Genomic DNA, 27,529 nt, shown 5'->3' on the forward strand with positions numbered 1-27,529 from the left:
CGCACGTCTAAAATACCATCAACTGTGTAATCGGGCATTACACCCTGGGTCCACTCTGCGGCTGCCTGCCCCTTCTACCTTTTTGAGAAACAATCAGGTGCTGCAACACTCGACTCCAAATCACACCCATAGATAACAATCTGCGTGGCATGATACTACCTCAGGGGCAGAACATCCCTAAAACCTATTGCAGCCTCTCTTTATGCAAGACTGCATTACTAACTGATATTTCAATGGTATTATACACCTGCCGGCTTGGGCAGCATTTATCGAAATGTCCCTCGCATGTGCTGGCACTGTGGGGAGGAAGAGGGAACCATTTTGCTATATATGGTGGTCCTACAAAGTTATTGCTACGTACTGGAAGGAAGTCCTGGGGCATATTAAGGGCATCATAGGCTTCCAGCTCTGCACCTGTATCACACAATTATTCTGGGTATCTGCCCCCTGGCATAACAGCAATGACCCAGGACAACTGGGCCCTTATAAGCAATCTACTTCTGGCTGCACAACAACTCATAGCATGTGCGTCGAAGCAAACGTTGCACCCTTCTGTGGCACAATAGTTTTCTCGGGTATGGCTCCTCCTGGCAATGGAACGACTATCCCACAGCTTACCCAACACGGATAAGAAATTCCAGCTCATATGAAAGCCACTGATACATTACCTCATGTGTATAGAACTTACATTCTTCAGCCCCCCAAAACTTAGGGTCCTCCAACTCTTCGATAGAAAATGATACATAAGACGTTTACGCTACTACAGAGATTGCGGCGCGCTACTGATGACCACCTCTTCTCTCCCCACACTGAGCGATGCTGACCCGCGCGGGCGCCCTCCATCTGGGACACACTGCGCGCTGCATAGACCTTGCTTGTTTGATGTCTCAAGTTTACATACGACAGTACTATTTCGAACTTAGGCATCAGTACTTGAAAGGTTACTTGAAGCCACATGCATAAGGACCTGTAGAAACCTCACTAACATGTGATGGACAAGGTAGTAGCTAACATAGTTAATGTGAAGCTTACTCCTGTTTCTTAATCATGTGTAATTCCTGTCAGTGGCATTGATATGCAAATGTTGTACTTTGTGCTTATTGAGATAAAGCTTTTCTGCGCGCTTCAAGCATGAAGATGTACCATCGCTAATCGCCCTTGACATCTGAAGCTGTAGAATAAAGTGGCCGGCCGGAAGGGGTTGTAGGCAACTTGCTGTGTACACACTGCTCTTGACAAATCCTACATATATACGTGGCTGGCCCGGTTTGGGTGTAGGCGGCATCCTGTGGACAGCAAAGACTGTTTGATGTTAATAATAAATAAAAAATAAGATATAAAAAATAAGATTTGACGTGAAAAAAAAGAGTAAACCCTTTGTTATTCACAAATTGCTCTTCTAAAGTTACTATGGCCAAAAAAAGGACCCAAAACAGTAGAAAATGTACTCCAGCTCAGATCTGGATGTCCATTTGGTGAATTCAATAAAAAGTTTATTAAACTGAAAAAAGAGTACAAATATTTGTATGTTAAATAGTAATTCTAAATTAATTTGATATATTTATTTAAAATGTAGAACACAACAAAAAAGTAAAATGTATTGATTAGAATGTATTAATTTAAATTCAAATAATTTTTCTAAAGTTTAAATTCAAAACACATTTCTTCATAAAATATAAAAATAATTGTAAAAAAAATAAATTAAAATAATGTTTTTTTATTTTTAGATAATTTTCAATGTAAGAGGTTTTACTTTAAGATCCTACCTCTATCTTTTTCTGTGGGAGGGTGTTGCCATAGCAGTAGCAGGCCATTTGTAGTTCTAGACTTATTACTGCTTCTTTTGTGATGTTACATTCTTAAAAATGGCTCCCACTCCTGTTTCGTTGATGTAAACATGTAAGTCTACACTTCTGAGAAACTTTACACTTGTAAAAGGTGAATATTCCAAAGTAGTAAAGTTACTAAAATGTGTAAAACTAAACTTACATGTGTAGATTTACTCACATCTAAGCTTTGTGAATAGGCACCAAATTAGTTTGCATCAAATGGTTTGCTTACAAAGAGAAGTGCATGGCCAGTTAGCTCTTGAAGATGATTAGTGGAAGGGATTTAGGGGCCGATATAGGTGGCTAATTACCGGTCGGTAAACCCAAAATTCGGTAAATTTCAGGCTTACCGACTGGTATTGATCCATTTCCGATGCAGGTGATGATTCGGTAAAGGAGGTAAAAGTGAGAGGTACCCCTTAACAACAGTCAAGGGAAATGGGGTTAACCAACCGACAAAAAGGAGAGATTCCCTTGAGCAAAACTGAATTGACTGAGCTAGACAATTAAAATCATAACAAGATTCACGTATATAAAAAGAATTCCTACAATTTATTGGTAATACAAACATTAAAAGAGTAGACAATAAAGGAACCACTCAACAACAAATTAAAACAAGAGATAAACAATAAAAATTAATTGACATTCAATGTTGACCAGCAAAATTGAGACACTAAGACAGAAAACAGTAAGACATTGAACTCGTGCAATACTGGGTGTATATTCAAACTCTATTTCTGACACCTAAGTTGTGTACACCACAATACAGTATATCAACAGAAATGTCCGAGTCATGAATTATACTAAGTGGTGCGTCAACGCGTTTCGGTGGTTTTTCACTATATTGTCCACCTTTATCAAGACTACTCTTGGTATCTGTCGTAGTATAGGGGTCAATGTAATCACCCTTAAAAATCTGTTTTGGGGCGTGGTGAGGTTTCAATTATTTTCATGTCAAAATGCGATGTGGGGAGAGATGCTGGCTTTGTATGTCCACTTTAAAATCGCATGATTAAATCTGGCTAGAGGTAAAATACTCCTGGTGCTAGAACATTTGGGCGTTAAATATTGGCAGTCCGAAATGATTGAGCCCCGTAAAGCGTTATTTTCTTTTTTTCTCTTTTATTCTTGGCTCCATGCAACCAGAGGAACAGGCAGACCATTTGCGTAACACCACGGTAATAATCCCTCTACATCGCAAAGATACGATGCAAGCGCCCCTGGCTTTTTAATTTAAAGGGTTTCACGCAACCAGAGAAGCAAGCAGTCCTATGCGCTTGAATAGTGCAACATAAGTTCACACCGCAAGGACATGACACAGGCGCATCTGGTCTTTTAACAAGACAAGAATTCGAACTCTATTTCTGACACCTAAGTTGTGTACACCACAATACAGTATATCAACAGAAATGTCCGAGTCATGAATTATACTAAGTGGTGCGTCAACGCGTTTCGGTGGTTTTTCACTATATTGTCCACCTTTATCAAGACTACTCTTGGTATCTGTCGTAGTATAGGGTTCAATGTAATCACCCTTAAAAATCTGTTTTGGGGCGTGGTGAGGTTTCAATTATTTTCATGTCAAAATGCGATGTGGGGAGAGATGCTGGCTTTGTATATCCACTTTAAAATCGCATGATTAAATCTGGCTGGGAAGGAAATACCTACAATATTGGAGGTAGCTTTAATAAGGTAGGAACCTGCTCTAGGAGTAGGCAATAGTTGAATTACATGATTATTATACATGTATCACCTGAACAATGGTACTGGACATTTTTTGACCATTATATTTCAATTTTCAGAGATGATCCTGAATTTTGTGAAGGTGTCAGCATCTTATTTGTGATGCTTCTTTTCATCTCTCACTAGCACTTGGGTTGTACAAAACTTTTGTAAACTATCATGGTAAATAATGGGTCTAGAGACTATTAATAGACACCATAAGTAATTATATTTCATGACAACTAGTACTCAATTCAAGAGTTATGGTTATACTGCATTTGAAATAGTAGCATGTTTGGCTACCATGCACCTATGTTTCTTTACGGTCTTGACACGGTCTGCATGAGATTGGTGATTGGTTTGTAGAACCACATGTAAGAATATGATTACAAATATACGTTCTTTGTATTATTTCCAGCCTTGACAAAGCCGTAGGTGTCTTGAACCTAGGCGAAACGCGTTGGCGCAAGGAGTGAACTTCTTATGGAATAAAAGCTATCTGGCATAACACCACTATATTGGAGTTGTAACTTGGACTTATAATTTGCAATTGCATTGGAACTTTCTGTGTGCTCCGGGACATTGTGACTTATGTAACTTCAACTTCGGTTGATAACTAGTGGAGCAGGGGTATTGTCTCCCATAACTCTTGGATGCACCAGTTTTATAATTAGAGGAATTAGATTCATATGTTTAATTCTATATGAGCGCTAGTTACCAGCAACACCCGAAAGTGTAGAAATTCAGGAAGTTGCTTAAGACCACTCTTTTTTGCTACTGGTTCAGCTGAAGCTGCAACACATCATCACGGTCCGTCCTAAGTGCAGAGATACCCCTTTGGGGGTCGATTCAACCTCTATACAAGTATAGATAAAAACCTTACTCTCCATGGAAATTCCTCTTTTTAAATTAAATAGTAGACATGATCTCTAGCAAATTAGAGCACATGATTTAAGATACAAATTTTACCACAGTGACTGGAATTAAGGGGTCTATTAGGATGGTGGTCGGAAAATCACCCCATCAGCCATGGTAGCAGGAAAACACCACTCATTAGGACCGCTGCATAACTGCTGGTCCTATTAGTAAGCTCCACGGTCGAAATCCGATGGTGGTGGTCGGATCGCGGCATTTAACATTGCGGCGGTTGCTGCTGAAAGCAGCACTGCAGCGATGTCCAAAAAAGCATGTTCTGCATATCCCTGCACTGCGTGGCAGGCACTGCACAGTGCCTGCCACCTTGTACAGGGACATGTAGGGGGTACCATGGGTACCCCCCCAGTGTACCCACACCCCCCAAACACATTGGGGGCCCGCAATGGGCCCCCGGAGACATTCTCTGCATGCCTTTCCATGGAGGTTCCAAAGCCGCGGAAAGGCGGGCTACCGCCGGCATCATAATCATGCTGGCGGAGCCTGGCCCTACACCGGCCCCATTTTAGCAGTCCAGCTCCACCCACCAGGCAAGAGTGCGGACTGCTACCAGCGGAAAAGTGGCGGGCGGAAAATCTCACCGCCATGCTAATGGGACCTGTGGTTTTCTGGGTTGCGATCGCGGGCGGATGATTACTGCCGGACCGGCGGTTACCATCGGAGGTGGTCATCCGTCCGCCATCCTAATAGACCCCTAGGTGTTTTAGCAAGATGATGGTTTTATGAAAGTCACCAATAAAGAATGTTGAAAAATCACACCAGCTAACTATCACCGTGTGACTGAGGGTCATAGGTGAGGTACTTTGAGCCCAATGTACCTGACCCAAAAATTATTTTGCTAGTCAGAAGAGCATTTTCTACTTGCAAAATGGGTTTATATACCCATACCAAATTACAATCAATGGTTTGTGACCACAGATATGGAAGCAAACCGTTGCTCAGTTAATGACACCACAAAGGAGTTGGTGGTTGATTTGCAAAGCAGGAGGTGTCCTCTCAAGACTCCTTCCTCCTTTGTGAATGCTGTCAGTAGCCTTTGGGTTGTAGACAGTGCCCCTGGGGACCACTGCTTACTCACCTCAATTTTGGCTGAAATGTGATGTTTTTTTTAAAGCAGCCCATGTTTCCATAAGGGGTGTTTTTTTTAAAAAACTGTCCTGTTTGAGATTACAAACACTCGAAAAGTAGTCTGTGGTTCCTTGCAAGCTACCACCCCTTTCCTTGTAGGCAGTTTCAGGGGGTCACAAAAAGCAACCTGCCTAATTATATTGATTAGACAGGTCATTATAGGACCCCTTGTGCCTGGACATTTTATGATGGGACCTATTAGTACAGTGATAGCGTCAAAAAATTCAAGATTAGTCGCAACATGTTAGTGTGCAATTTGGACCACTTTTTTGCAAGCAGTCGTTTGATACAACTGGCCCATGTGTGGAAAATAAGACATCCTGTTTAATCTTATAAATTGTATTTTAAAAACATAAATTTGTGTATTTGGCCCTATCACTGAATTTGAGTTGGCAATCACTGGCAGGATTTCGGTGTGAAAGCATGTGTTACAGAGTGTTTTATGTGACAATCTGTGCTTTCATAGAGATGCATTATTATTGCTTTTGTGGAATATTTCTAATGGTATTGAGAGGTTTCCTAACAGCTATTCAATGAGATTCATGATGCAGTTGAAGACAACATTAAAAACTACTGACAATGATAGATAATTGAAAACATACCAGGAGAAGACTGCACCACAACCTGGAGAGGAAAAGGAGTTATAGAAAAAGATAATCCGTTTTTGAAAGTCTTCCTAACTCAGGATGAATGATCTTAGTCGTAAGTGACTGTTCTAGATTTATCCACATGTTTAAGAGGTTGTGGGCAGAACAAAGGATGCATTCACAAAGGTAAGTTAACATGCAGAGAACTTTGAAAATGATGATATATACCCACAGCTTTGTCCAGTTCTCCTCATGGTCGGAATTTACAATTTTCTTGCAGGGATTTCTATTTAGATTAAAGGACCGATTACGATTGTGGGGGTCCGGGGACTGCCGTGGTGTCAGCAGTGGGGTAATCGCAGCCGAGTAGGCAGTCCAACCGCCCGATTAAGAGCATGGCATGGTTTCCTGTGCTCTCCATGCCACTGGGGCCAAGCTATACTGGCTGATGAGGGCTGAAAGCCTGAAACCGGTCCTAGGATGCTTGTTTCCAGTCCAGGGAGGACCTGGCCTGGCAGTTCAGCTGGACTGTTTCCATTGGGCGCAGGGTCAAGACTGATTTGCATATTGCTGGGTCCAAACTGGAATGGCATGGTGAGCTAAAAAAACTATGGATTTAGGCCCAGATCTCTGTACTGGGGGGAATGTATGAAATTTTTCTGCATTCTGTCCATCAATTGTTCTTTTTGCATTACGAGCATGGCAGTCAGACAGCAACAAGACTGCGGCCACCACCAGGATCCTGGATCCCACACCGGCGGTGATATTGGTGGCTGTACTGATGCTGGCACCACCATGCCAATTACGAGCTGCATTTCGGCCGACCTTTGCATGGTGGGGACCCTGAAAAGTGTAGCGGAAAGGCATAGAAGGGGCACACAGGTGCCTTTGCACTTTAGGGTTGATGGCCCTGTATGCCTGCACTGTCGTGAATGCACTGGGTGCCAAATAGGACATGGTGCCTGGTAATAGTGTGCGTACGACTGTGTAGGTGCTGCAGTGCAACAGTATTGCCTTCATGCTCACTCCGTGAGCCAAAGCATGCCACCACCTTAAGACCGCCAAGACTGCCTCAGAGGCTGGCACCCCTTCCACAAAAGGGTCTGGCCAATTTGATTCAGACTCTTCGCAATTGGATAGCTTGCACATGTCGAAGGTGACTCCGGGATCAGCTGAAAAACATATCTGATGCATACTCTTGTTGACTTGCTGGAGTGGATCTGTGATACTCTTATACTAAACCAGGGTTATGTTGTGCACCTGGGCACTGATACTAACTTTGGCCGGTGTGAAGTTTGTGGGCTCTCATTGTTTTCTGGTAATAGCCTACCCCTTCTCGATAGTCCTACTCCAGGCGTCTGGTGGGGGGCTTCCGATGATAATGTTTGCATGCTCACAGTTTGGGCAGCTGTCAGTTGCTGGGCTGCTCTTGAGATGGGGAGTTACTGTTTCTGGGAGTTCTTGGTTTTGTTCTTACTTGCAGGGATCACACTGGGATTTGTGGGTACTATTCCCAAGATTATAGGGGTTGGAGCGGGTGAGGAAGGATGCACATCTTTTATTTCTTCATGGCTGCTACACCTTACACACTACCATTTTTGTCCTGGAATATTCATGGGATGGTATCAACCACTAAGTGCCACAACATATTTACGTACTTGCAGAGGCGGGAGATCCAGGTGCCCATGCTCCAGGAGACACATCCAATGCAGACTTAAGTGGAGAGATTACACAGTGAGGTTAGAATGGGATTCCCGTTTGAGCCTTGACACACCTCCATAGACATGAACGGCTGTTATGTATTGCTTAAGGGTACTTTGGGTTGCATTTATGCTCTTAACCAAGACCAGATACCATTTCTATATGCACTTCCAACCTCCATGGCCCCATTGGCTACTGATGATCTTCTTTTTGGCAGGGACTTTTATTGTTTAGCTGATGTATCTTTGGACCACTCCTTCCCCCCCTACCCAGGGCTCTTACACAGTAGGTTGCTGCTGGCTTCCATTATTGGCTGGGGCACAGGGCCTTAAAAGGTATTTGGGGGACGCAACATGATGACACAAGCAATTATTCCTTCTACTCCCCCATATATCATTTACATACACGGATAGACACATTTGTTTGCTACCACAGATCCAGCCACTGCATCACTGATACCGAATATTTGGGGCGCACTCTTTCTGACCACAGCCCATTGCTTATGGAATTTCAACCAATGGGGAAACATCCATGTATCCGTCTGTGGAGATTAAATCTGTCATTCCTGGAGGACTTATGCTTCTAGGAATCCCTAGGGGACTCAATAGCTAGTTATTTTGATATTAATAAGGATTCAGCAACCATGGAATTGATAGAATATGAGGCTTTTAAGGTGGTGGAGCGATACATTGTCTGAAGCGTTCCCTAGATATGCAATGTGTGGTACACTGGGAGCTGGTGGAGCTCAAGGGTCAGTTTAATAGCCATGATAACGCCCAGGGCACGAATGCCACAGACCCAGATGGCCTCCAGGAGACACACGAGCTGTATAGTGCTGTGTTGGAACAGCTCCACTGCCACCATTATTGGGTTTATCTCTCCAGCGTTCAGGAGGAAGAGGGGCGCCCAGGTAGGCTTACAGCATGGCTCATTAGGCTAGAATCCCAAGGGGCCCCAATTACACATGTTAGGATGAATACTGAGGACTCCTTGTTTGCACTGGGACCTATCAATGCTCTGTTCCGGGACTATTGTAAAAAACTATATCGCCTGACGGAACACAGCGCACAGGGAGCACAGGCAACTTTTCTGAACACACTGATGCTGTGGGAACTGGACCCAACCACCAGGGAGAAATTGGGGGGTCCAGTGTCAGCTCAGGAGATTTGTACAGCCATTAAAAGTATGGCTCCAGGTAAAACCACGGGCCCAGGTGTCCTACCTGTGGAGTTTTACTTGACGCTGCAACATTTGCTCCTAGACTCTGTATGATGAGTCCCTGCAACTGGGGAGGTTGCTTACATCTATGCGGGATGCTGTTCCGATCCCTGGCTCCAAGATCAACACTCAGGGAACTCGAACCACAGATTTCCTTCCCTTCTCCATGCTTAACATGGCTTACAAAATGCTTAGCAAAATGCTAGCTCTTTGTTTACTCCCCAATATGCCTACTCTTACACATGAAGACCAGAATGGTTTAATCGTGGCACCGAACACGTCATTCAGTCTCCGAATATTATATCATGTGCTGTTCCATCCGGAGGTACAATCCCTCCTGCAGGCAGCACTATTGTCAGTTGACCTAAAAAAGGCCTGAAGAAGATGGCCTGAAGAAGATGGGTTTGGAGGATCCCTGGGTTAAACCACTTTATACTGCCACCACTGCCCGGGTTAAGACTGGCAGGACAGTGTCCCCACAATATTAGATATTTAGTATCACCCTACAGTGATGCCCTTTGTCCCCACTTTTATTTGTGTTAGCAATTGAGCCACTAGCTGTGCTCAGTTGTCAGCGGGAAACTGGCATGGGTCTGGTGGTTAGGGACCAGGAGTATATTGTCTCCTTACACACCGGTGATCTTTTACTTTACTTGGCCAATGTCACTGCATGCTCTTAAATGGCATTACGCCTCCTACAGGAGTTTGAGCATTTCTCTGGCCTTCGGGTCAATAGAGCCAAGACCCACTTGTTTCCTGTGTCCCAGAGATTCCCGTGGAATTAATCTGGGCTCAGACCACTTTTTGCTATATGGGTACACAGATGTTTCATGCCCTTGAGGACGTGCTAGAGGGTAACCTTGGGAAAGTTCTCCAGTCCATCCAATCCTGTGTCCCTTTTTTGGTAATGCTGCCACGCTTGCTTTACTTTTTCATTAATCTTCAGGTTCGAGTGCTATCTCCGTGGTTCCATCAACTAGATACTCTGCTGCAAGAGCTCACATGGGACGGGCATTGCCAGAGGGTGTCCTTAGAGACCTTCTGTCCATATGGGAGTCCTGTTGGCTAAGTTGCTTTGCCCGATAGTCGCGATCAAGCACCCGGATTTATTGTTGGCGACTGCCCTGCAGTTTTGGAGGTGCTGTGTGGCTCAGACAGCAGGGGATCCCCTGTACACCCCAGCTTTGCCCTTGATGGGCCTCCCACGCAGTGATCCCTTAACTTTCTTTAGAGCTGGAAAGCTTTCAGCTTGGACAGACGATGGATTGGTGACTGTGGGCGAGTACTATCAGCAGGTTGCCCTCCTTCCCTTTGAGGAACTGGTGCCTAATTTTAGTTTACTGGCTCGTCAATTTCTCCTACATGAAGCCCTAGTCTCAACTTTTAGGGAACTTTGAGAGGGGGCCGCCAGGAACCCAAGGCACATACGGTACTACAGCTCCTACTCTCCTTGGGTGCGCCGAGACACCTAGTGACGTGGTTCTATAGATCACTTTTTGAGATGTTCTGTAAATCTTTGTTGAAGTTGAGATAGAGGTGGGAGGCGATACTTGAAAGGTAAATTACAGATTCAGACTGGAGTAAGATACTAGCTTATCCCAGGAAAGCCTTGAGTAATACGAGATTGAAATAAACGCAATTTAATTACTTACACATGACCTACATGAGTCTCCAAAGACTTCAGGTTTTCTATGCAGGGGAACTATGCTGTTGCCCCAATGCAGTTACTTGGCTGCAGACTTCATCTACATGGCCTGGGGATGCTCCAGGCTGCGCCCTTTCTGGAATCTGGTCATGGCCACCCTGAAAGCCATGCTGGGATGCACTCTTGAACCCTCTGTGGAGGTCTACTTGCTGGGGCTTTTTCATCGGCCATAAAAAAGGAAGCTGGGATCTAGATTTCTTGACCAGGCATTTTTCACTAGCTAAAAGGAGAATAGCATGGCCTGGAAGTCCAGGCCGGGCCGGTGGTGGGAACCTGGGTAAGGGATGTTACCCAGTGGGCTGGAGCTGTGAGATGGGTGCTAGTTAGAGAGGAGTCTCGGGGACTGCGGAGACCTCCCATAGCCAGGTTGTGGGCAGAGGTCCTAGAAGCCTGGGAACATCCGGAGACTACCAAGATGATACGCTTGTAGAGAGAGGTATGCAGTCACAGAGACCTACGACTGAATGACGGATAGATAGGTGCCCCAGGTGAGGAATAGACTTTCTTGGACGTACCCCACATATCAGACTTAAATTGTAGGGACTTCTTCCCCCTACATTCCACCCATGTCTTCCTCCACACGGCAAAAACACACATTCCAACATCTGAGACAGATAGATGAGTTCAGACTACTCCTCCACTTCCTGTGCCCACTCCATTTCAATCATCCCTAGGACATTAGTCTCATGAGATCCCTGCACTTGTTCGATGGGTCTAAATAGTTGACTATTTTAGTATTGGCCTGCCCCAGGTATTCTATATGTGAGAAACTGGATACTCTCATTATTTTTGTCCCATTACAGCTGGGTTACACATCACAATTATCCACTCCCCTGTTAATATTTATGCACTAGCAAGCTTTATCCACTGAAATTGTACTGTTCTCGTTTATATTGCCTGAGGAGATGTATTTCGATTTGTGTGATGCTCATTTGTTTGAGCATGGGATTTCTCTGATGCTTTCGCTGGATCCTATTGTGATCTGATTTCTATATCATCGCTGTGTATGCACCTGAATGCTGTCTTTTATAAATGCCAATAAAAATATATTTTAAAAAAGTCCTGTGGGGTGCACAGAATCGGTTTGGCATCATCCCAAAGTTTATGTTGTCTGCAAATGGTCAGTTCCTACTGATTGTTGGAAACTACACAACAGAGGGGAAGCTTTGCAAGAGCTCTTAATTTAAGATTAAATGAAGATAGGGACAGAATGCATCTCTGTGGAGCATCTATATAAACGTTGGAAGGTCAACCATTTTTACCTATTTACTAAGAACCACAATGTTGACAATTATGATTTGACAACAGTCCCTGAAAGGCCTACCTCAGACAGTCAAGTAATTGGGATAGCATGGTCGATAGTGCTAAAGATTTAGTAATGCCAGCAACCCAATACCACTGCTTTTTAAATGGACAGATCATCCAGCATGGACTGCACTACCAATTCAGTGCTCATTATCTTCAGTTAATGCCTGTATCACTGTGAGAAGGCGAATTTTTCCAGCAATTTGCTTGAACAGGAGGACAGAAAGGAATTTGGGCATTGATTGCTTTCCTGGTTACTGCTCTTAAAAAAGAGCAGAAAGAAACCAGATACTGTACCCACTTCTTCTTTTCCATCTTTTCATTCACTTTACTCCTATAGTAGGACAGTTCTAAGGGGGACATCCGATCATGTAAACCACATCAAGTGCCTCAAGCAGGTTCAACCAACTGAGGATGGCACCCCGTGAAGTGAAAGCGATGACTAAATGTATATGTATATGTAAAAATTCTTAATAAAATACTTTGAAATAAAAAAAAATTGTGATGTGGATAATATCTGTCGTATAGGTGCTATGTATAACTTTTCTGCCCACAATACCCTTTGCAGTTTTTGTAATAGGAAAACGCTAAACTGATTCATGGGTTCCCAAAGGCTGGAGTCCTTGTGTAAGTCAGAGAAGTGTTACCTGTTACAACCGTTCTCAGCATCAGGATACAACTCTTCTTCAAGAGCAGTCTAGGGCAAAGTCAATGATCAGTTTTTCTGGTGTTAGAATGTATGACTCAATGAAATTGAAGTTGACTGTATAGTGTTAAAGAGCCTCACACATCTGGTACATAGGTGCATAAGTGGATTGATTTTCCATTAGGGATTGAAGTTCAGGTATTACATGATGGAACACTTTGGAATGGCTTGGGGCATTGCTGATATGCTCTGAGTAGCAAAATGTTGTTGGTTCTTATATGAAGTGTAATATGAAGCATAAACTAATGATAAGGCCAAATGAGTGGCTTTTAAATTTGTTATGTAGGTTTTTCTTCATTACCTCCATGGCCAGCAGATATTTAGCTTTAGTTTTGCAAATTCACTGGAAAACAACAGTTTCTTTTGATCGCTGAGGTAGAGTCTTTTTTGCCCAGATTGAGTTTGAGTTTTATTTGGAAGAATGAATAAATGAATGAATGAATGAATCAACATTTATTGAGCGCATGGCTACCCCGGGGTATCCCAGTGCTAAGACAGTAGCAAAGAAGGACAGTGCAGAACACTTAGGGAAAAGCCAGGTCTTCAATGATTTCCGGAAGGGTAAATGGCTAGTTTCCCTCCATAGGCAGGGGAAAGGGTATTCCACAGCTTAGCAGTGTTGTAGGCAAACAGTCGGCCGCCACTTCTGGCCTTCTTAAACCTCGGAACAGCGGCCAGGTGTAAATCATCAGAGCGCAGCCTTCTTTTTGCCACATAAGGCTGGACCATGGAGTGATTGATCATGGGGCCATTCCCAGTTAGCATCTTATGGGCAATGCACATGGCTTTAAAGCAAACTCTCTCCCGAACAGGAAGCCAGTGGAGTGACTTCACGGTAGGTTAAACAAGATGCGGCTGGACGAGAGCTCATGCATTGGAGGTGAAGAAAATACATTTTTACTAAGTCCTGTTAATTTCCTTACATTCATCCATTTCTTGCCATCTCATGACAAAACCCTGACTACAGCCTCCATTTCTGCTGGCGCTAAAAAAAATGATCACATACCCAAGCCATCAATACAAAAGGGGGAACCTTGATAGGACGATATTTAATGGGGTCCACTGTACATGTCCTGACCAGGCGGTGTACGTGGGGGTAGGTGCTGACAGGTGATGTTCCCATGCCGCTCAGGTACCATATCCATATGCGTGTCGAACCCACGGGAACAGTCTGCGGGGCCCTAGTAGGTTTCACTTAGGGTCAAATCCCACAGAGTAGGACCAAAGGCCTGCCTGTTTACCGACCTACCAAGGTTGTATACTTTCTATATTTTTAATATTTTCACTTGTGTGCACTGTGTAGTACGCTACCGATAGGTCCTGAAGAATTGCCCTAGTGGCATGAAACATGTTGACCAATAAAGAGGGTAGAGTTAGTCACCTGGACTAACTAGGCAGGTTTCAACTCCCCCTTCTCACCCTTTTACTAAGGGAGCCTGCCACACCATTAAACTCCCCCTGTGGACTGACTCGCCTTTTTTAAATACCCTTCACCACTTTTTCACGACTACACCACACGAGAACACTCACACATTCGCTCATTTTTCAGCCGGGACAAAAGATCTCCACCAAAAGTAGTACCCTCGGGTACTCCGTCAGTCATTACAGCGCCGGTCTGACGTAGGAGCAAAGGGCCGGTGATGAAGCACGACACATAGCCGCTGAGTGATGAAGTATGTCACTTAGCCTGCTGGTTGTGTGAGGTTCTTTAGTCCCACCAAGGGAACCCCTTAGTTCCCTGATGGTTCACTTTCCTCTTGGTCACACACTATCACAACAATCTCTGGGGAACTCTGTACTTCTAATTGTATATCACATACCCAAGCACCCTGTTCTTTGCAGTTAACAAATTCATCAACAGAGAGCCATGAGACACCTACGCCCTGTGGAAACAAGCTTGTTTTTCATCTTCTGCTCCCTGCTTGGTAAACATCCTTGACGCCGTGATCAGGTCATCTGGACAATGGTCTGACTGACCGAACCTTGATCAAGCTAATTGAACAATGGTCTGACTGACCGAGCCTTGATCAAGCTGATTGAACAATTGTCTGAATGCCGAGTCTTGATGTGGGCTTTGCGGTTTGCCGGTTCGAAAAAGAGTTTTTATGATGAATCACTAGGATTAATTATTTATCTGATCCAAAAGTGAACTAGTGTGACAATACAAGTGTGTTCAGTTTCTTTAAGTCTATAGTTTTGTTGCTCTGGTTTATATTTTCTAGATTTTTGTTGGTCTGTATATCTTTCCTTGTAGAAGCTAAATATTCGGGTAATCTGTAGTAGATTAAACTAGCCAAGTCATGGAGAATGTTGAGTCAGAATACACCATAAATGCAAATGCATGCATGTATGTAAATGTGGTAGTTCTATAGGGTAAATGTAGCCAAACAGCTGAGCATTACACAGGGTCAAAGACAGCCATATGAACAGCCATATGATCTAGTATGAAACCCTTGTTTTGGGTTTTGTTTTAGCATATGAAAAGGGATTACATAGGAGTGAATCTTTTTTGTCTAGTTCAGTTGTCATGTGGTTGCATAGGACATGGGTATACACACTTCCATTGTACATACACTCTGCGCAAAGTCCCCGGTACTCTACGCAAACTATGTTATGAATTGCTGTCTATTAGATGACAGCCCTGGGTGGGTAGGTTAAACAAGATGCGGCTGGACAGAGCTCATACATTGGAGGTGAAGAAAATACATTTTTACTAGGTCCTAATAATTTCCTTACATTCCTCCATTTATTGCCATCTCATGACAAAACCCTGCCTACAGCCTCCATTTCTGCTGGCACTAAAAAAAAAACTATCACATACACAAGCCCCCTGTTCTTTGCAGTTAACCAGTTCATCAACAGAGAGCCATGAGACACCTACGCCCTGTGGAAACAAGCTTGTTTTTCATCTTCTGCTCCCTGCTTGGTAAACATCCTTGACGCCGTGATCAGGTCATCTGGACAATGGTCTGACTGACCGAGCCTTGATCAAGCTGATTGAACAATGGTCTGACTGACGAGCCTTGATCAAGCTGCTTGAACAATGGACTGAATGCCAAAAGAGTGGAATTAAAAATTAATATAAGGTTTGTTCGCTGTGGAGTAAAGCAGCAGCCTCCTGGGTTTTTTCTCTGACTAGCTTGGGACTCTGTTCCATAGCCCGGGCTATTGTAATAAAGGTGGTTCTCTCTGCAGATGAAGGTTTCCGGGTCCACTATATTATATAAGGAGGGTAAGAGTAGACTCGGGTGATTCCTGCACCGCCAAGCCCCCACTACTCCTTGAGGTGGGCTTTTCTTGGTTCTACAAATGGCACCTGAACAGGAACACCACAGAGATGTAGGTCTGGCCCGGTGGTCGTGAGGGGGCCCGTTGTGGAAGTCTGGCGGAGGTACCCTACCCGAGGGACCATTTTGACTCTGGTAGACCAGAAGTCTTGCACACGGTCTTCCCCATCCGGTCTGGGCCATCTGACTTCGTCCCGCTGGTGCCCACTTTAGTGCGTTCTCTGTCTGGATCTGTACTTGTGCCTATGCCTACGTCTGCAGAAGAGGACAACATTTTCGGGTATGGGTGGACTGATCATCCACCACTTGTGCTATGTTTTCTGTCTGTATTGACTTTTGGAAAGGCCAAGCCAGTGTGGTGAGTGTTTTTCTCCCACTGTTGTCTGCCTGAAGTAAAAATATGCCAGTCAGTAGTAAGTTCCGAAAGTATGTACAAAGGACTCCCTTCTGGAGGCAGCCTGCCCGCTTCCTCGAGAAGGAACTCCAAGTTATGAGATGTATGTTAAATATGGGCCATCTGCTATCATGTTTTCTTTCTTATAGGTAAAATATACGAAACGAAGCAATGTTGAATTACAGTGGCCACAGTTTGACTCCTTTGATCGCGAGCCTGAAGGAGCAGCTGCTCCGCAAACAGTCTCGTAAAGCCATGTTTGACGCCACCACGTTGTGGAGGAAAGAAATAGATCAAAAAATGAGAAAAAAGCAAGCGTTGAATAAAAAGAAAGAGAGGATGTCCATGGCTGATCGCGCATTTAGAAAATAAGGTTCAGGAAGGGGTTGAAATGGCAGATAGGCAACATAGGGCTAAGGCGACAAACTGTTACCCCGCTCATTCTCCCAGGGACCTTGAGGTTGATGGAGAAGAGGGGGACTTGTTGTTGAATGCTATTCTTGAAGGTCCACCGCTTGCCTATGCTCAGGCTCCTATGTATCCCGCTCTTCCTCAAAATGCTCCTAAAGCACCACCCCCACCTGTGGTGGTTGAGGATGCCCCACCCATTGTACCACTGCCTGATCCTTTGACTCCGGTCATCCTGACAGCACCCATCCCTCTGACAGTTCATACCGCCCCACCTATTGACCCAACCCTGACCATACATTCCCATCTGCTTGATAATAACTCTATTGGTACCCCTGTTGGTGACTCTTATGCCACTCCGGACCGAACGAGATGGTCCTCCCTTACGCCCAATACCCTGTTTGGATTCTTCGGTACCTCTAGAAAGGAGTGTTTAAGGTCTGCTGAACTTGCTGGGGGTAGTGAAAGGGACGCTATGCGAAAGCAATGTGCAGTTTGGGTAAATAATGGTAATATTTATGGCGTTAAAGATATCTGGTCAACGTTTAGACAATGGACGGCCATACAACAAACAGACATAGCCGAGTACATGTGCACACTTATAATAAAAAGATACGAAGCATTGTTCATAGACATTCCTAGGGATTGATTGATTTAAAACTAACTATTGCCAAGGGTTATGTTCAGGGAGATGATACGCATGAAGCCTTTGTTACCATGATTGCGTTCAGTGACACAACGGTTTTTCCACCATCTCCGAATGACAAAGCTATGCCTATGAGAGAGACAGCTCCCGTCTTTATCCCTGCAGTGCTCGCCAATAACCAGGGTGTTGGAGCAGCCCCAGCCTACTGGCGTCGATGTGGGTGCATGTCCCATGGAAAAGAGCGGATGTTCTTCAATTGAAATCCCAATTACCAGACCCCCGTAAGAATCCAGCTCTTTACTATCAGGAATTAGGCCAGATTGTTTCCTCTGGTGTTCTTACCTTAGAGGATATTGATTTATTATTTGGGTCAGTAGTACCACCCGACATATGGGAGAAAATACGCCATGCCAACCGTAATGCCGCTTTGCATGGTAACTGGACCGACTTTGAGAGGATGGAGAATGACAGAGAGGGGGGGACTAAACCTGATCCAGCTATTCTGGCTCTCCTAGGCCATCTGTTGCAACTCATGAAGACCCTTTTGCCCGAAATAGCTGTTAATTGGGATAAGATAAATGCATGTAAATAACGTAAGGATGAGTCTGTTGCTGATTTTTACACCCGCTTCGTAACTGACTACAAAAGTCACAGTGGATTGGACGCTAGAGCCCCTGGCTCGGGCTCAGTGTTTATTGATAATTTTGTATCTAATTTATTACCGGATCTCTCGGCCCACCTTAAGAAGGTTGAGAGTACGTGGTCAGCTCAGTCTATGGCAGGCATCCTTGCCATGGCCCAATATCATGAAAATAGAGAGAATGAAGATAAAGACAAAGAGGTTAGGAAGAACAAGGACCTTAAAACAAAAGTTTTGCTACAACAAGCTTAGCCATTCCGGGGACAAAATGGCAAGGTCCGCCTTCGGACCAGTTCCAGAGTCTGCCCCAGCACTCCCTTCAGTCTCCTTTACGGAAGTCCATCAGTTTGGCAAGTCCCGTTGATAAATACCAGTATTCCTACTGTAAGGCTTATGGCCACTGGGTTAGTGAATGCCCGGTATTAGCCCAGAATATTCAGTCAGGAAAAACTAGGCCCGAACCCAAAGGTAAGGAAATATGGGACCTCCTGGGCAGAGGCGTGCACCAGATCCTAATGTTCTACCCCATATGGGTCCGCCGCAGGGTAGAGTTAACAGATTTGACAACGGGTATGGGGCCACTAGGACATACTTTAACGATGATTATGTTAAGACCGATGAGACAGGTTTCTACCAGCCATAGGAAATCCAGGAAAGGGGTAATGCAAGAGTGACGATTTCTGTGGATCAGCGAGGTCCTTATGTCCAGATGTCAGTTGCAGGGGATAAAAAGAAGTTTCTCCTAGACACCGGGGCTACTAGATCCTCAGTTGCGCACACCTTGATACCGGAGGCACCCTATCTGGCTCTCTCAATGTCTTCGTGAGTTTTTCTGGGGTCCCTGTCACCAACCCTGTATCTAAGCCTCTCCCGCTGGATCTCAGTCAGCTCACATGGATGCTCCTTTGATTCTCACGACTGGATGTAGTGAAAATTTGCTGGGTATGGATTTGTTAAAGGCTTTACACGCTACCATTTCTTGTAGTCCTGATGGCGTGTCCCTTACCATATCACCAGATTCCTCCGCCACTATGTTCCTCTCTGGACCCCTCCCTCCCATTCTGCAGGCCTTACCCTCATCACTTTGGGCCACTTCTGACACTGATGTAGGACTTCTCGACATTGCTCTGCATACTGTCCGTATCCAGCAACGTGGCCAACTGCTGCGGCTTCACCAGTATCGCCTTCCCCAGGAAGGTGAGGCTGCCCTATTATCTATAATATCAGATCACATGAAGATGGGAGTAGTTGAGGAGACATGTGGTAATGAGTGTAACAGCCCAATTATTCCAGCTCTTAAAAAATGTATTGATCCCGCGGCCCCAAAAATTTATCGGTTTTTCATCGATCTGCGGGCTCTCAACAAAATTAAGGTCTCACAGTATCCCGTTGTCCCGGATATCACAGCCCTCTTGACCATGGTCCCAGCGACTGCCACTCACTTTTCTGTTATTGACCTAAAGATTGCAGTTTTCAGCATTCCTATACATGCGGACAGTAGACATCTCTTTGGTTTCTCCCTTGGAGGGCGGATTTTCCGGTTCTGCCCCCCAAGGTTTTACTGAAAGCCCCAGCATCTATAATCAGGCTCTCAAAAATCAGTTGGACTCCCTGACGCTCCCAGCAGGAGCCACTCTGTTGCAATATGTAGATGACCTCTTAATTGCATCCACGTCTGCTCTACTTTGTGAACAAGCAACAGTACGTCTGCTTCACCACCTTGCCTCCGACAATCATAAGGTTTCCTTGAACAAATTGCAATTTTGTCGAGAGAAAGTGACCTACCTCGGCCACCTCCTCTCGAAGGAGGGAAGACAACTTACCGCTGGCCGAGTGTCCCTTATTACCTCCATGCCTCCCCCTTTGACACAAAAACAAGTACGTACCTTTATAGGCCTCACATCCTATTGCAGACAATGGATCCCTAACTACTCGGCCATTGTCAAACCTCTTTTAGCTCTCACTACGAACGATATGCCAGAAAGAGGTTTTCCATGGACATGAGCATGTGGCTGCCTTTCAGACACTCAAAGATGCCTTATGTACAGCTCCAGTGTTAGGCACCCCAGACTATGGCAAACAATGTTTCCTTTTTGTCCATGAGACACATGGCTGCGCTTGTGCGGTCTTAACTCAGAGTTTTGGAGACAAACATCGCCCTTGTGCTTACTTCTCGGCTACGCTTGACCCAGTAGCCCGAGCCCTCCCTGGATGTTTACACGCAACTGCTGCTGCTCCACTTATGGTCCACCAGAGCGCAGGTATTGTTATGTCTTCACCCTTGAACTTAATGGTCCCATATGCAGTAGATACCGTGCTCAACAACACCAAGACACAACACCTTACCAGTGCACGACTTACAGGTTATGAGCTCACTCTTTTTTCCAGTCACATTGACATTAGGATATGTAATATTCTAAACCCAGCTACACTACTCCCTGCTGAGACACAAGGGAAAAATTCTGACCCTCATGACTGCATATTACGAACTGAAGAAGAGACAAAGGGTCGTGTGGACCTACAAGACACCCTCCTAACAGACGCTGAGGGAACACTATACATAGATGGTTCATGTCTTAAAAGATCAGATGGAACTACATCTGCTGCATATGCCCTCACAATGCTCGTTACAGTAGTTGAGACAGCACAAATTCCACAGGCATCGGCCCAAGCGGCTGAATTAATGGCCTTGACACAAGCTTGTGATAATCAGTAAAAACATGACTGTTAATATCTATATGGACAGTCAGTATGCCTTTGGGGTGGCTCACAATTTTGGTACACTCTGGAAAGAAAGACATTTTCTCACCTCACATGGGACCAGAATACAGCATGGCCCCCTGATACACAGACTTCTAGACGCCTTGACATTACCTAGAAAAGTTGCAGTGATTAAATGTAAAGCCCACCAGAAAGTGACTGATGATGTAGGGGAAGGCAATGCCCTTGCAGGCCAAACAGCAAGACAGACTGCTTTAAGTAAATCAGATGGAATGTTTGTGACAGGACCAGCCAGATGGGTGGTGGAAGGAGGAATGTTGGAAAATACTAGTCAGAGTGTGGTCGAGATTTAATCTCATGCCACTGCAAAAGAACTGCACACATTGGAGGAACATCTAGCAGAGAAAGAGATAGAGGGATGTTGGGTGCATATATCTGAAGGGAGGCATGGATGTTACCAGACAGTCATGCCCTCTAGTTGTCACTATGGCCCATGGCCCTGCCCATATCAGTACAATGGGAATATGCAAGTTACTAGAGCCAACATGGTATAATGAAAAAATACCCCTATGTGCTGTATGATCTGCCTTATGCACAATCCAGGAAAAGTTACAGTTACCCCCGCTGGTGGTTTCTCCCCACCTGCATTTCCTTTTGAGGCCATCCAGATGGATTATATCCACATGGACAGGTGTGCGAATTTGAAATATGTCCTCGTAGTGGTCTGTGCCTTCAGCAGATGGGTGGAGGCCTACCCCACCAAGGATTGCACAGCTATTACAACGGCCAAAGTTTTGTTGAAAGAATACTTTCCCCGAGTGACAATGGGCAACATTTTACAGCCAATGTGGTCCAGTTTTTGTGTTCCGGGCTTGGTGTCAGACAAAACTTTTGTGCAGCTATTCACCCCCAGTCAGCCGGATTGGTGGAGAAATATAATGGGGTACTTAAATTAAAATTGGCCAAAATAGTGGCTGAAACAGGCGTTACCTGGGTAGATGCCCTACCCCTTGCTCTCTTGTCAGTAAGGACGTCTGCCCACTCAAGGATAGTATTATCTCCCTACGAATTGGTATTCGGTAGACCAGCTAATTTATGGGGCGTACCAAGGTCAAAGAAATTGTCTGATGTTGAGTTCCCAGTATTGACTGCCTACCTGTACCACTTAACTGATTCTTTTCATACTCTTTATCATCAGGTACACACTGCTATCCCCGACAAGAGCTAAGGCCCAGGTCACACCATTCAACCAGGTGACAGGGTGGCGATCCGAAATTTTCAGCTTACCAAGTGTCTGGAGCCCAGCTGGTCGCACCCCCGACAGGTTCTTCTGGCCACGCGCACTGCTGTAAAAGTCGAAGGGAGAAAGTACTGGATACATGCTACCAATTGTAAAAGGGTGCCTCTCCCCCTCCCATACGACCAATGGGTGAAAGAAGGACTGCCGGATTGCGACACAGAAGTAGTACCGACCTTTGTCCCTTTCAGTGATGCTCAGCTTCATTACACCACTACGGAAGCCAAAACTGATCGAATCTTAGGGGGTCCAGTCATCCCTCCTCTGCAGGACCAGAGGAAGGAAGGAACAAGAAACTCTCTTTCCAGACCACTCCATACCTTCTTCCACTCGCTACAACTTGAGACCAAGAAAAGGGTCTGGCACTTGACTCTGTCTGGTGTCTAATAGGCTGTAGGGCTGTGATATCTCCGGCGGAGATCGGTGCAGGTATGCTGGACCAATGGGAAGTCCAAAGGACTCTTAGTATCTACATCCAGTGAAGCAACCACCAATCACAGACAGCCGCTAGTAACAACAGGCTGAGCACAATGGCAGCGGTCCGAGGGTCCTAAGCGCACAAGAAATATGTCAAACTTCTGAACAATAAATGCTTCCTTATAGTTATACTTTTTGCTCTCCTCATCCTGCTGGTTGTGGGATGGTTTCTGTTACTGACCTCTCCCCCAGCTCCTCTGACTATGACACAGACACCTGTAGAACATCTCCATGCCACCTTGTCACTCCATGAACTACCACGACGCCTGGAATTCATGAACACTACTTTTGTACAATTATTGCACCAGCATCAGCTTGTGATTAATACCTCGAACTGTTGAGTATGTGGGCTCATGTCACACTCTATGACCCATACTGTCCCCTATTTCGTCTATCCATTTTCTGTTTTTGAGTCCTGTCTGGCTTGGAGGATGCTCGTCACCGATGCATATACGATCAATGGAACAACGAGCTCCATCATTGGCGATTTTTATGACACTTTCACCCGAAACAGAACAGGCAATGTCAGTAATGCTTTGTGCTCTACTACGACATCTGACATCTTGAACATCTCCCGTGCTGAACGCAATGAGTTGGTTGTGTTCAACACCTCAAGTAGAATAATCTTCTCCCGCTTTCGGTCCAGACACAAAGTTCCCACCAAATTGCAGGCTTTCAATGTGATCAACACGCATGGCCAAGTGTGCATAAAAGCACTGGGGACCCGGGAGGTAGGAGTCAGTGACTGCGCAATAGTCAGTACACTGAATATTACCTCACCACCACTCCTAATTGCTTCTCCAAAATACCTATTTTGTTTGTGGACAGTCTGCTTATATCTGGCTTCCAGGAAATTGGTCAGGTGTGTGTTATTTGGCCTTTCTTCTCCCCCCTACCTTTACTGCAGTTGGGACACACCACTTGACCAATTCCCACCTCCACCATTGTATGCCTAGGGGAGTAATTGGGGCCGATGACACTGCAATACAGGAGGCGGGGGACTTCTTCAAAGGTTTCCTGCCGTTCTTGGGTCCTATGGTCAACAGCCGCAACATACGACACCTTACCCGAGTAGTGGAGGCAACCATTAATGAAACAGCAGGAAACAGCAGGAGCATTGGACAACATCACCGCAGAGCTTCAGGTGGACCGCCTGATGACACTACAACATCGAATGGTACTTGACATCATCCTTGCTGACCGTGGTGGTGTATGTAAACTAATCGGCTCCAGCTGCTGCATTTACATACCTGATAACGCTCCATCAGTCTATCAAGCTATCCAACGTCTGCATAAACTTTCTTCTGAGATTCATCAACAACAAGACGACTGGTCCCTCATAGGCTGGATTTGGGGCCTCCTTTCCAGATGGGGATGGGGGATCCTCATTTTTTTTTTTGCCTTAGGAACAGCAGTCATCATCTCATGCTGCCTGTGTATCCAGTGCTTGCCTATGCTTTGTGCTATGTGTACACAGGCCCTTAAAAATTCCCCGGTCAGTACATGTGACACCAACATAAGGATAATGCTTCAACAAGAGATTGGCAACCTAATGCAGATAGACATTTCCTAAGAACATGTTTTGCCACTCAATGGCAAAAGGAGGTTCTGAAGAAAATAAGTTTTTACTAGGTCCTATTAATTTCCTTACATTCCTCCATTTCTTGCCATTTCATGACAAACCCTGCCTACAGCCTCCATTTCTGCTGACGTAAAAAAAAAACTATCACATACCCAAGCCCCTTGTTATTTGCAGTTAACCAATTCATCAACAGAGAGCCAAGAGACAACTACGCCCTGTGTAAACAAGCTTCTTTTTCACCTTCTGCTCCCTGCTTGGTAAACATCCTTGACGCCGTGATCAGGCCATCTGGACAATGGTCTGACTGACTGAGCCTTGATCAAGCTGATTGAACAATGGTCTGACAGACCGAGCCTTGATCAAGCTGATTGAACAATGGTCTGAATGCCGAGTCTTGATCAGGTCATCAACTACAAACACCGCCTTGATCAGGTCAAGAACTACAAACAGCGCCCTCATTTAACAATGGACTCAATGCCAAAAGAGTGGAATAAAAATGTATATAAGACTTGTTCGCTGTGGAGTAAAGCAGCAGCCTCCTGGGTTTTGTCTCTGACTAGCTTGGGACTCTGTTCCATAACCTGGGCTATTATAATAAGGTGGTTCTCTCTGCAGACAAAGGTTTCCGGGTCCACTTTATTATAAAAGGAGGGTAAGAGTAGACTCAGGTGATTCCCGCACTGCCAAGCCCCCACTCCTCCTTGAGGTGGGCTTTTCTTGGTTCTACAGAGGCATAGGTATAGTTTAGTATATACACCACATGGGCCCAGGCAGAGGAGCATTTCAACTGGATTGTGGTGGTCATTCTGTGCCTGAATTCTAGCCCAGCAGGATTCCATCCCTATCCTGAGAAGGACAACGGTCTGCTCCATGTCAGAACTGGCTGTCGGAGGATACACACACACACAAGTAATTGGGAAATTAGACCACTCTATGGGATCTGGCAGATACGCACACCTATGCTCATTAGGATAGGCAGAGCTAGATAGGAGTACCATTATATGTATTACTTTAATCTAATGCAAGTGTACAATGGTTGAATTATTCATTCTGTCTACCATTCCTGTCATGCAAGTGACATTGGTCTGCTTCATTCTATTAATACTTTCATTGCATATATTTTACACACAATTACAGTTGTCTAAATAAATATTTGAAACACCACTTGTGTATTTATTGTGTACCTCTGTAAGCATGCCTGAGTTACAAACAAATTGGTAAGACTAGTTTCCACAATAACCTTGTGGGAATTAGTGTTTTCATGTTCTGAGGTTGCAAACACCATCTGGTGCCTAATCAGTTTAGGGGTCCATGTTACACATTGTGAGCTACCCAGGAATAATGTCAGCATATTCTGATGGTATGTGAGGATTCAGGCCCACATATTAATGACACTTATGTTGCCCAAAAGTAGGAACCATATGATATAATGACAGAGCACCCATGAGGCAGTAGAGCTTAGAATAAGGGTACAGGGGGTCTTATTCACGTGAGTGATTGCTTGCTTGTTTAATTTGTATTGGTGTTGAGTCAGTCCTAAATATAGAAGGGAACTAAGAGCACTTTAATGTCCAGCATAGAGACTCCTACTATATAATACAAAAGGTATGCAGTTCCTGGGGAAAGAGAAGGAAAGGAGGATCTAGGTCAAAGAAAATGAGAAAACAGACAGGGGACCTGATTGCTTAGAAGGAAGAGCTCTCACACAGCTGTGTGTGTGTCATTCATCATCTGGCAGCTCCTCATTTGGCCAACGCTGCAATGCCCGATGGGCCGCTCGAAGGGGCTCTTTGCCGGAGGTCTTTTGAGGAAGAAATGAAATGTGAGATGAAGGCTGGAGGTGCTCTAGGTGTATATTGGTGCAATGTGAATTTTTTATTTATTTTCGCATTTGTATAGTGCAACACCTATCCCCCAGGGATGTCACAGCACTAGGTAGCTACCCCTCATGGGGTTGAGAGAACTTCACTTATAGAGAAATAGATTAACTAAGGAAAAACCAGGTTTTTAGTGTATTCCTGAACCTACTGTGGTTATCAATAAGCTGGATGTCCAGAGGTAATGCATTCCACTGGGAGGCAGCCAAATAAGAAAATGATTGTCCACCAGTTCTAACTCTCCATATGTGTTTAGTTTTAGCGAGAGCTAATTTACGCGATCTCAAGTCGCAAGTTGGAATGTAAAATTGTCCCAAAGGATCTTTGCTCCTGAGTTATACAGGGCTTTAAGTGCATGGCATAACAGTTTGAAATTAGCTCTTTTGCACATAGGTAGTCAGTGTAAGGCTGTCACACAGGATGTAGCAGAGTTAAATCTGTCCATGTTATAGATTAACTTGGTGACAGTGTTTTCTATTACCTGTAATCTCATAAACAGGTTACCCGTCATGCCTGTAAAGCAGGAATTACTATAGTCCAGCCTACTTGTTATAAGAGCCTGCACTATTGTTTTGCGCCAAGCTATCGGAATCCAATGAATACAGTCTTCTGTGAGGGGGAGTTTCTGGTTGATTTATTAACTTTCTACAGAGAGCATTTATCTAAGGAATTTAGAATAGCAGCATTCAAGGAGCCAATTTGGTTGGATAGGAGCATCCTTCTTCAGAGAGCTAAAATGGTTAGCAAAGTTTGTGGTTTTAAAAATAGCTATGAGATACCCAATTAAATTTAATAGGCGGGTTCTCCTGTTCTGATTAAAAGGCAAGGGTGGCTGAATGTGGAAATAAAGGTCCTATCCAGCTCATAAAATATTCTTTGTACATCAGCAGGAATTATGCGATGAAGATACACACGGGGTGTTTACTGTTCATACCCTTAAATAAGCACTGATGCATTTTGCAGGCATTAGTCAAAATAGTATTTAATATCCTTGTCGTGATTACTCAATTGCTTCAATTATGTGTCACCTGCTTGTTTTGGATGTGTGCTTTTCATGACACTTTGCACCTGCACAGATAAGCGCCATGGTATGAATGTATCCCACCACTTGTTTTCATTAAGGGTATAAACATAAAACACCCCGTGTGTATCTTCATCGCATAATTTCTGTACTTGTTTAATTTTTGTTGTTGTTCTTTTCCAGGTCGGATTTTAGATATCCCTGGGTATACTTTACTGTGAGGATTTGGTTGTATGATTGGTGTACCTTTTCCTAATGCTACATACATTTTCCTTAACCACAAGTAGATTAGGTTTCATTTTTCGGACCTGAAGAATCTCCCATAACAACACTTGATACAAGAAA

The sequence above is a fragment of the Lissotriton vulgaris genome, chromosome 3_2 (assembly GCF_964263255.1).
Source record: "Lissotriton vulgaris chromosome 3_2, aLisVul1.2, whole genome shotgun sequence".
NCBI lineage: Eukaryota > Metazoa > Chordata > Amphibia > Caudata > Salamandridae > Lissotriton > Lissotriton vulgaris.